Below are 10,044 nucleotides of genomic sequence, written 5' to 3'. Positions count from 1 at the left end.
GCCTAAATGATGTGAAAGTTTTTTCCTCTGCAGCCTGTCAGCAGACAGCTCTTTATGCACAGGTAGGTGAGAGCGCTGGAGCAAGTTGTGTAACGTAGCCGTGTGCCAGCTAGCCGTGATCGCTGTAGTTTGGAGCATAGAGCATAGCTGAATCTTTAGGCTAATTGTCTGTTACTTAAGCCATTACCACAAACTTCAAATAGTGCCAAAGAACGTGTGACATGCCGTGAGTCGTGTGCTCTATGCTCTCATTGCACACATTAGCCGCATTTGTTTTGGAGAGCTCCATCAGAGCACTTGAAGAGGATGCGCAGGTGACGCACCTGTCCTGTGCTCACGTGAGCTTGTTGATGAACCCATGCGTACTTGTGCTAGGCTTTCTGATAGGCTACTTGGCCTATCCAACAAATGTGATGCTGTTTCTTCTAGAATAAGATACAATTCTAAAAACATTAACGCCTATAACAAATTACCACGTGTCAGTGGGGCGCATAATGATGATAGCCTATCGGAAGGTTCATCTTGGCTGTATTTAGCTACTTTGGGCCTATATGATGAACGGGTCTAGTCACAGAAGTGTTCATTTCTGATCACCATTTTTGTCACTCTTCATTTTTAGATGAGCTGCACTTCCAGACTTCATGAAGAAGCTACTTTGATTTTGAAGGTTGGTTTTTCAGTAAAGCCATATGTTTAAATTTGAAAAAAAAAAAAAAAAAAAAAAAAAAAAAAAAAAAAAATATATATATATATATATATATATATATATATATATATATATATATATATATATATATATATATATATATATACATACACATACATATACACACACACACACACACATATATATGTATATATGTGTGTGTGTATATGTATATATATATATATATATATATATATATATATATATATATATATATATATATAGTTGAAATAATATTACTATATTGATGCCAAAAAAAGAGGCTTAGAAAAGTATTGAGAAAAAGTTTCAAAATGAATAGTAGCTAAAATACAACAAGAAAATATTGCACAGAAAATAAAAGCACTGCTGTGGCCTCAGACTGGTCTAGACTTTGACTCCATCACTGCAATGTTCTGCAGACAGCCTTATGACTGGCAAAGCCTTCCTCCCTCCCATCAGGTCAGCTCTTTTGGCAAAGATGGCTGCTCTAAGATTGTTCATAACTTAACAAAAAATGAATATGCATTGTTATTTGAGTAGGAGTAACTCACTGAATTAATTTCTACTTATCAGTTATTCAATTATAGTTATCTAGACTGTACAGTGTACACAAACTCAACAGACAAAACATCCGTCTGCTGAGAGAAGAGATTGTACAGACAGAGCAGTACAGACAGAGCAGTACCCACAGCGAAATGGCACAGAAATAACATTTCTGATGAAATCCAACTGTGTGTCTTAAGTCTGATGTGTTCTGCAGCACCACTTTCATCTCTGTTAAATTTAGTAAAAATGTCTTGCACATCTATAACTACTAATACTAATATATTACTACTATTAAAAGCAACATTATTATTATTATTATTATTATTATTATTATAATACAATAATACTAGATTAAGAAACAAAGTAGGTCTAGTGTGAGTGGCAGGCAGCCGTATTTTACACTATTTGATATTTTGTAAAAAATCCTTGGCTTTACCTTAGTAGGAAGATTTATAAGAAGCGGAAAAAAGTTGATGAAAACTGTCTTATATTCTGAGGATTTTTGTATGAACATGTATCTTTCACAATGTGTGTTCTTCCAGCGGCTGGTGAGGGTGATAGAATCAACAAACTTATTAAACCTTTATTTATTTTGGCTGTTATTATACAAATACACTTTGATTGATTGTATAAAAATAGCTGACTTTGTCGATTGTGAGATGACTTAATTACTTAATTTTCTTACATATTTTTTTTTAATCTATTTTTCTAATAACTATGACCAAATAACTCTGGTTATTTGAGCCTGTGTTAAACCATTTGAACAGCACTGAGGATAGACAGCACTATGCCTGTCAGCTCTGAGGCAATATTAGCTTTGCTCCGAGCTCACTTTGACGTTACAAGTCTGTCATGTTTATCTGTTGGCCATACCTGTGACCAGCCTGAACAGACCTCTTCATTAGCTCCTTCTTTGCTCTAGTTTTTCAACATTTCTATCTAGTGTCTTGTGAGCCCTTGTTGAATCTTTTAAGCTACATTGGTTTATGTTTACAGGCCTGTGCTAATTCCTGTTTTTTACCTTGGAACTTTCTAAGGTAAGAAATTATGCTATATTGACGCTATGATTAATATTTGAAGTACCACTCTAATATGCAAGCTATTGTCTACTGCAAATACTGAAAATTTTTAAGGTTGCTGAATAACGTTTTATACTTAATACACAACATGGTATTATGTATAAAATATATATTTTTAGTTCATAAATATGTTACACAAATGTACAGTATAATGTTTTAAAAACAGTATTTTTTGTAGTATCATATAATATAGACAATAGACTGTAAATAATATTGCGATATTTTTAGGATTTGTCTGCAACTGATTTTAGACCCCGTGGTGACCAGCTTCAATAATGTTTGTGTTTTCTTACAGAAATCTCCATTTCCAGCAGCCATATCTTTTCTTCAAGAGCATCTTCTCAGATGGTATGTTTTCATTGACCTCACCTACAGCACAGTAAAGCCCTTCTAAACTTGAGAATGTGTAGTGCGGTGGCTGAGTATGAGTGCCTGGGGGAAGCCGTATTGGTTTACAGAGAGCACTGAGCCCTGCTTTTACTCCATGAGGAGAGCTTTACTAAATGTAGCAAAATCTGTGCCGTCATTTTCTCATCAACAGAAATAATTTTTATTAACATAGATTTTTGACCTCTTCATAAGAAATCACGGGCTTGGACCTCATAACTTTCACTTAGCTGTTCTAGAAAATGCTGATGCAAGAATGGCTCCAATGGTTGTCCTGTTTTTTGATTGGCTGACTGTCTCCACCCACAGTCACATGGTCTAGCATCATCATAGTGTCTAGAGAAAACAGGCGTCTGTCTGCAGCTCTGCTGTTTACATTTAAGCATACATATTTGTGCTCTTTTTGCAAACAAAGATGATAGTACATCTTTCAGAGTATTCAGTACCCAGGCGCTGCTTCTGGGTTATGGCTAATTCTCTATAGTTCTCTATAGTGGATTGACACACATTCTGATATTGAGGTGCTCTAAATCTGAAATGGAGGCCTTCACAGTATTTGGAGGACAGAGGACATTTGTCTTTTCATACTATCATAACTGCACAGCTGTGGCTCTCAGCTGGCCTTAGCCCTCAAAAACTTAACACAGCATCCATTTTAATCGTAGACGCTGGCAAAACTGATTTAATATAGCGTTTTACGAGTTATATTTTTAAATCCTGGCACAAACAAGGATACACTAACACTGGTAAACATGTTAGTACAATTGATTTATTTCTGACATTAGCTTTTTGCACGAATTGTTGCATTTTTAGTGCAAAAGTAATGCGCTTGATTTTACAAATTTTGAATAGCAGTATATATTCAAAGTAAAAGATATCTGCAAGTTAGATTTATTTTTATTTTTTTTGCATTTTTTAAAAGTTGAATTTGTCGCTGAATAAAAAACCTGAATAAAAAGCAGAAAATATACAAATGCTTATTTTATCACCATTTGTTTGTTACCTAAAAGCATAAAAATCCAATTTGATTGATTTTATGTGTATTGTTATCAAAATATTTTTGTTCAGCCAAAAAGGTTATATCTTATGCCTACTTATTTAGGGTTCACATAATACAATTATTTATTATTTCCAACTGTTTCAATCAGTGTGTTATTTTATTTGAGTATTAGGGTTTTTTTGTAATATCGCAGTCATCAAACTATTTTTGTGCTTGTTTATATATTTTGATGATGATAACGAGGGAGGAATAATGTTTTTTTTTTATTATTATTTTTTTTTATTTTATTTTAGTCCCCTACAAATATAAAGGCTTTAAATTTGACTGAAGCATTTACAGGGTTATTCAGCACTGTAAATGAATTTAAATAACTTGTTTTGTGTGTTAAAATCAGGTTCTCAGAATCCAGCTGTGTAAACATGTTTTCAACTGAAGCTTCATTCATTCCTTCTAATGCTAAATTATTCTGTATAGAATTCCCCTTCAATAACCCTTTCGAGTAGCGTTTTATTTGGCATTTGTGTGGGATCATCGTGAAATTTACTTCCTTGAGAAAGAAATTCTGATTACTTCAAACATCTATATTTTAGAAGAAAATTATGTTTTCGATTGTGACTGGTGCAATGTTTCCTTGTGGGTCATAGATTTAAAACAGCACATAGGCTGAGCTAGTCTTTAAACACTGCTTTTGTATGACAGTGATATTATGCTTTGGTTTTATTATGCGGTTATGGTACACTAGTAACTGATACTCTGGGGTAGGGGACAGAAGGACCACTAGTGGTAAAAAGTTCTTTGCAAGTCTCAAGGACGAACTTGGCTAAAAGACGATTTACTTTTAGTTGGACAGTTGTTTTACACACTGGGTGATTATGATTTTGCCAAAGAATTATTTTTATGTCTAACCTATGACAATATTAAAATGCTGTGATTTAATTACAGTTTATTTTGCACTGGAAAAATGTATTTGACTATTTTTCCAGTTCAAAATGGAGCTATTTTTTATTTGTATTTTTGTTTTCACGTTATAGAAACAGCATATTTCAGGATGTTATTGATTTTCTGTTAAAGAGAAATAAAATCCAAGCATAATTTTAAGTTCAGGCGACAACATTGCTTTTGCATGTTGCATATAGTTTCACTGAGTTTTCTATCATTCTGCTTTCTGGTAATAAGCCGGTCACAATAATTACTCTTTGGACATATCTATGATAGCCACATTTTTTTGTAGCTAGATATTTATTGCATATGTCTTCATTGACTTTTTGTGTTTCTATGATCTGAGGTCGAACTAACTTCTACGACTGATAGATAGATACTAAGTATGAAAGTATTTCACTTCTTCCATTTCTTCTTTTTTCATCCATTTATTTATTGCAGCTCTTTTATAAATATATTTTACAATTTGAAAAGGATATTTTTGCGGATTCCCTGGATTTATGGTTGTAGTATCAGTGGTAATAGTTTCAGTAATATAATTTATTGTATTATTTTTATGTAGCAAAATATATCACTTCAAAATGTGTTATCTTGATAGGTCTATCTGGTAAATACTGTTGGTCGTCTACTAGTCTAAAGTCTAATATCTGCTACGTAACCATGCCATTAAGAGTCGTAGTTGTAGTAGTAGTGGTAATGGTAGTTGCAGGCATAAGTCCTCCAGGTGTTGAAATGTAGAGCCATAATGGGTGCCATTTCTTGGGACCAAATGAAAGTTTAATTGAGGGTTATCTCATTTGTGTAACCTGACCCACCCTGTACTTTATGTTCTTCCACGTTTTACAAATATGTGAAGTTTCTTAGGCAGACTGAATGTGCAGAGGGAAAACAACTGCTTTTATAAACACTACCAAACATTTAAGGTGTCAGTATTGTGTCTAAGTACTTATTTAATGCAAGTTTTGTTCTCTCCATAGTCCTCATTTCTTTGTTTGGTGAATGTGAAACACTGGTGAGATTCAAATGTGCCCATTTAGTGGGATTTTCCTAAGTTCTTCAAAGTCAGATGTGTGAGACTGGAGGCGGTGCTTGCATTTTTATCTAATTGGAGCTTATTTTAACACACCTGAGTACCTGCGCTCACTTTGCCATTTGACCTTTTTTGAAGGAAGAAGGGAAGGCCAAGTTTAAGCTGGTCAGCCTATGAACATCACAGCAATGGGAGGCTCCCTGACTAATTAGAAAATGTTCAGTTTGAGGTAAAGCTTTGTCCCTTATAGACCCAGAGAGTTGATTAGTAAATACGCACCTACAGCTGCAGTAAGCTAATACGTCTCCCTGGACTTGGAGAGTGAATATTTCATATTTGGCTGATGACTAACAGCTTTTGTGCCTGTCTCAAATGTGGCTGCGCATGAGCCCAGTGAAATGGATGAAGGAAAAGCCTCTGCAGGCTCTCTCCTGTCACACAATGGTGTGGAAAGGTCAGGTCTAATGAAGTCAGGGGACTGACCCTTCGTATTCAGTGACTTTGCATGGGCCCCCATCCCACCACTGCAACCATACCACTTAATCCCTTTTTGATCCTAATTGATAGGCATTAACATGATCCTTATCCAGGAGCTGTGTTTTGTCTTCCACAGCCGTTCTCTTTGGGTGTCATTGCCTCAAAGTGTGAAAGCGTTAAACCCAACGTGAAATAGATATATTTCTTGTTTGTGTGGCTCAGATGTGGCTGTTTCTGAACAATCCCACAAAGTGCTCAGTGTTCAGTGTTTGCCCTCACGGTCTTAGCAGGACTTAGCTCATGACCTTTCTGATCTGATTGTGGTGTGAATGGGAGCTGCCCACTTCCAGTTTGTTTTGCTCACAGCCCTTTTATCTTCACTGCAAAGTCATCGCTGCCTTTAAGTGTTGACTAATTACCCTCTTGGAAGTGGTTGGACCGACTCAGAGACACGCTGCCTTTCACACACTGCCACCACAACTAGGGATGTCACAATATGGCACTATATATTACCATTATTCTGAAAAGAAATGAATTCCTGATTACTGACAGTAACTGACACCATGACACAACAACACTTACTGTAAAATCCTTCAAACAAAATGATACCGTTGTGCACTGTCTGCGTTTTATTGTAAAATTCAATCAGTCACAACCTTGTAAGAAAGAGCTGTGCTTGTGGATATATGGCATTTGTAAAGAGAGCTGATTGGTCATACATTGGTGGTCTCACATGTTTCACTTTTCCATCTGAAAAAGCTATTCCAAATTCATGAAGACAAAGGATTGTGAGGTCAAAAGGGGTTTTGAGAGGTAGGAACTTGTTAGATTTAACTTGTTAAATCTACTATTACCTTTCATAGTTTGCAAATCTAGCTGCCTAGCTTTAATTTTCTTCCCGTCATTTGTATTCAAACTTTCAGAATGATACAATATTAGTAGAATTCTGAATAAAGTAAATGTGCATTAAACAGAAAAACATTACATTTAAGACTAATTTTGCTTTTAAAACTGTCCCGCTTGTTTTTTAGTTCATACAACCATATTGCAAATAATCACAATTATCTATTAACCAAATAAACTTGACATCTCTAACACCACAATGGCAGTGCATGTATTTCAGAATGCTGTTGTAACCATAGAGCTGCATAATTTACAGGGAATCAGCCATTTTACCTGAGTGGTTCCCCAAATGGCTGCAGACAGAGGCGTTAGGACGCTCCTCACATGAGTGTAATTAAAAGTGTGTGTTTTTCTGGTGCTCAGCAGTGTGCAGCAGCCCACTTTAGTTGAAAATGCCAGGTGTCGTGTTGGTTCTTGTTGGTTTCACACAGTGACTTCAGTCCCTCCATGGAATGCAGTTTGCTGGTCTCTATAGGATTGAATGTTGTTTCCAGCTTGTTTGTTGCATTGAATAATGAGTGTGTGGTAAGGCCTGATGACATAATCTGGAGATTTCTATCTAAAAGAACTAATTATGAAGCCAAGACACTACAGATTGGCATTCTGCTTGTGTACTTCACTTGACTGGCACCACCTGCCCTCTATATGTCACACTTCCTTCACTTATCCCACTGTTGTGAAACCGAGCAGTTAGAAGAAACCCCACAAGACCCAGCCATCATCGCTGCTGGGATGGCCTCTATACCAATCATGTATTCAATATGGAGACAAGATTCTCCACTGCCTTCTTTTTACTGTTTATTAGTACAATCAAGGTGCAGAAAATGACCACATCTAAATTAATATTTCTATACAATATATATGTCATAAATATTTTGAATGTTGAAAAGACAGATATCCACGGCACATCTCATTTTAGCTCCAAAGATTTATTACAAAAACGCCAATGTGTTTTGACTTGTTCCGGACAGATATTTTGATCATTGTTGATGATGTAATGATCACTTTATTGATAAACAATACTTTGTAGTCATGTTTATTGCATTTATAAAGGACTGCCAAAAATGAGGAATGTGGATCTATCAGCCCAAGAGATATGGAATTTCTGCGCCCAACTCTTGATATTAAAAGGGTGGGAATGCTCAGAAATGTTCTGACCTGCACAGGGTCAGAGGCTGTGTTGTCAAAATTGACAAGGACTATTGCAAACTGTTATAGTGCGGGACAGTGGAGCTCAACAGTGAGCACCCGCCCCTCGTTCTGGAAGAACATTTCCCATTCCTTTTTCTTATAGATTATAGATATTCGGTAACTAATTATCACAAGACATATCATTTTATTCTGTTTCTGAAACTTTAAAAACAGCAACAACAGCAAATCTTGAATTGTAAATGTGTGTTTTGGACGTAAATCTATTTTAATATATATATATTAATTGCCATGAAGCTAGTTTTCCTCCACAATACCTTTGAACTCTTAATATTTGAATAAAAAAAAAAAATAAAATCTTGGAAAAATGTATCTAAAATGTACCGGAGTGGAGGTGGACGGGACTGTTGAGCTCCATAGTCAGTAGTCATGCTAATGTTTGTCTTATACATCTTATACATACACCTATATTGGCTCAGGTTTGGTGCAAAAATGTCCACTTTGTGACGCAAGTTTGTAATTTGATTAAAATAATATCTTAAAGTTACTTTTTACAGAAAAAAGTGAGACACCAGACATTTCAGTGTAAATATGCTGGACGTGAGACACTCCAGTTTGATTGTTAGATTTTTCTTTCCTTTTTAAACTATTATTTTTAATTAGAACATAACATATTGTTCCACCCAGTGCTGTTTAGTCCCAGGACACTCCAACGCTAAAAACTTTACACAATACTACAATACTTTATAAAGATGTGTGGTCACTTTTAGTGTACACTGTCTCTGTATTATATGGAAACATACATTCTGATTTCTAATGGGTGTGATTGACAGACAGATTAACCAATCAGAGAAAAGAAACTTGGTGGTTATGAGTCAGAAAGGAAAAACCAACACAAAGGGCTAAGAAACACTGCATATTTTTTTGCAGAATCACTGAACGAAGACTAAACTAAAGAATATTCTGTTGTAGATGTCTTCCCCATTTGAGACATACAGGCTCCTAATCAACTGCTGTGATTGGCACTTCCCATGTAAGGTCGACTGTCTGATTAGCTGGTCTGGTTCCAGACCCTCCTGCATTTGAACAGAAAGTAGGAGGGGCAAACATAAATTACTAGCACAGTATTAGTACTGTATTATTATTGCAATATTTTTATATACTATTTACACAGTAATTTCAGTTTATGTGTGTACCTTTTTTTATATAAATAAAAAAATAAAAACAAAGGTTAAAAAAACAGATTAAATTAAGGCTAATTTAGGATTTAGCAAGGGACATAATAAATATCTGCATTTTTTTTTTTTAACTCATTTTTATTAAAAACAAATATCAGACGTAATGAACATTAAGAACCTTGGTGTTGATACTTTTGAGATGTATCATGCAACCGTAAAATAAACAGATGACCAAACACGATATGTCTACTAAAGTGAATGACATGAACTTTGAGAAAGGGGGAAAGTAAGTGTTATTACTTGGCTATGGAATCCCTGGTATTTAACTGGCTGCAGACCTTTTTAATGCAAAAATTATTGACTCTCTGGATACTGATGCTCATTGCATTTTGTTTTAAAAAAATAATCTATTTTCTATTGTATATGTTTTGGTGACCAATTTTGATGACCACTTTTAGTGCTGATACCAATATTTGTATGTTGAGTAGGTGTTGATACCCACTGATACCAGTTCAGAAATATTAGTACAACAATTTTTTTTACATAAAATTATTGTCTTTTAACAAAACAGAACAGTAAAACCCAGTACAGCATGGTCTGTATAAAACTAACAGGACAAAGATTGTCACCTGGTCTGAGTCAGAACTAACATGTCAAGGGAATACACA

This window comes from Boleophthalmus pectinirostris, unplaced genomic scaffold, assembly GCF_026225935.1.
Source record: "Boleophthalmus pectinirostris isolate CB_2022bp ecotype Guang Dong unplaced genomic scaffold, ASM2622593v1 HiC_scaffold_15, whole genome shotgun sequence".
In the NCBI taxonomy this organism is placed as follows: domain Eukaryota; kingdom Metazoa; phylum Chordata; class Actinopteri; order Gobiiformes; family Gobiidae; genus Boleophthalmus; species Boleophthalmus pectinirostris.
The sequence above is the reverse complement of the archived record's forward strand: the minus strand, read 5'-3'. Positions refer to the sequence as shown.